The sequence below is a fragment of the Mus caroli genome, chromosome 13 (assembly GCF_900094665.2).
Source record: "Mus caroli chromosome 13, CAROLI_EIJ_v1.1, whole genome shotgun sequence".
Classification (NCBI taxonomy): Eukaryota; Metazoa; Chordata; class Mammalia; order Rodentia; family Muridae; genus Mus; species Mus caroli.
This window is the reverse complement of record NC_034582.1, coordinates 72,732,324-72,734,063: the sequence shown is the minus strand read 5'-3', so window position 1 is coordinate 72,734,063 and position 1,740 is coordinate 72,732,324.

Here is a 1,740-nt window from a genome sequence, read left to right as displayed (position 1 = left end):
GCTCTCCCTAGTTGAGGGCTGGTAAGAGGGACTCTCACTCCCACTCCCACTTCGGGTGGAGGCAGCCGTGGCTTTGTCACTCAGCCGCCCTGTGCCTGCCTGAGCCTGGGATGAGAGCGATCTTAAAACGAGGGGGGGTGCGAGTGTGGGATTGGAGAATATGTAACTAATAGAAGTATCGTTTTCCCCAGTACCATCTTTCAAGGAAAAAAAAAAAAATCCATTGAAAGAATTTTCAAAGTGCTGTCTTGGTTTGGAGAAAAGGCACTGGTTGCCAATGAGGAGGGGAGGAGGGACTCGGCTGCGTGCCGCCTGAGAGCGGCTCCCGTCCGCTAGGTGGCAGGCCGACCTAGCGATTCCTGCAAGGCCCGCGGCGGGACCCGCTCCTCCTGCCTACCCCTCCTTTTGCGACCAATCACCTTCGGGAATGGGGTCTCAGTCACACACACCCCAACACACACACACACACACATACACACACACACCACCTCACAGCGAGTGAGAGACTCAGTCTCTTCCTCCTCCTCCTCCTCCTCTCCCCCTCCCCGCCCCCCCCCGCCCCGTTTCCCACTTCTTGTCCCCTCCCCTCCTCCCCTTCTCTTCCCGGTCTTCTCGTTCGTTCGTTTGCTCTTTTCCTGTGACTGACTTGTCCGCACTAACAGCCGCCCCACAACAATATGAGGAGTTACAAATGCTTTATTAATAATCATTGAAGCATTGTTTGGAGTTTGAGCATCCTGGGGATAAGAATGATGAAAAAGGAAAAACAGGATTGATTGGAAAGTTTATTTTAAGATCATCTTTGGGATGAATAGGAATCATCGATTCGGATCGAATTTGTGGCAGTAGCTGCAGTTTCATGTGTGTGCTTTGTCGTAATTACGCCTCCGAAACTATGATATACTTCAGATTTTTAAATGAGGAGGCTTTTCATAATTATATAAAATGAGCGGGATACAGACTAAGATTATATTGAATGTGAACTAAGATTCTAAACCAAGTATATTTCACAAATCGTTAAAATGATGGAGTTTTTTCCTCATTAATTTTTTTCTTAACGTTTACAGTGCCACTCCTTACGCTCATAAAACCTAATTCTGAAAAGTTTTCATAAGATATACAGTAATTTCTTTCTCCTCGTTTTTTTCCCATCACAACGCATTCTCCCCTCATCATCCCTTTCCCTTCGTGTGTGTGTGTGTGTGTGTGTGTGTGTGTGTGTGTGTGTGACCATACACGACCCATACTAATCAGGTCTCAGAGTAAATAGCAGCGCAGGGCGATCTCAATGTAAATTACGCTTGTCAGAAGCACACCCCCCCTCCCTCACTTTCTCTTCTCCTCCCCTCGACATCCCAGACTGTAGGTAGCTGGGGGGGAGGGGAAAAGGACTTTCCAACCAATGGCGTGCAGGAGGCTTGGCTAACCTTAGCCTCCCATTTTCTCTCCCCCCTCCACCCCCCATTCAGGGCTCTGACCAGTCAGTCGCCTTTGATTATCAGTTGCCAGCAGCCCTTCTCTTGGCTCCTTGACACGAGCTCCATATAAGGCAGAGATCTCCATAGAAACGTGTCAGTTTCAATAGTAGTGTCAAAGTTCACTATATACAGACATTCGCGCAGATCCCCCTTTCGGAAACATTGCTCTGAGTGTCCTCCCGTTTAAACGCATTCAATTTTTTGGTCCCTCTCCTCTCCTCTCCTCTCCTCTCCTCTCCTCTCCTCTCCTCTCCTCTCCTCT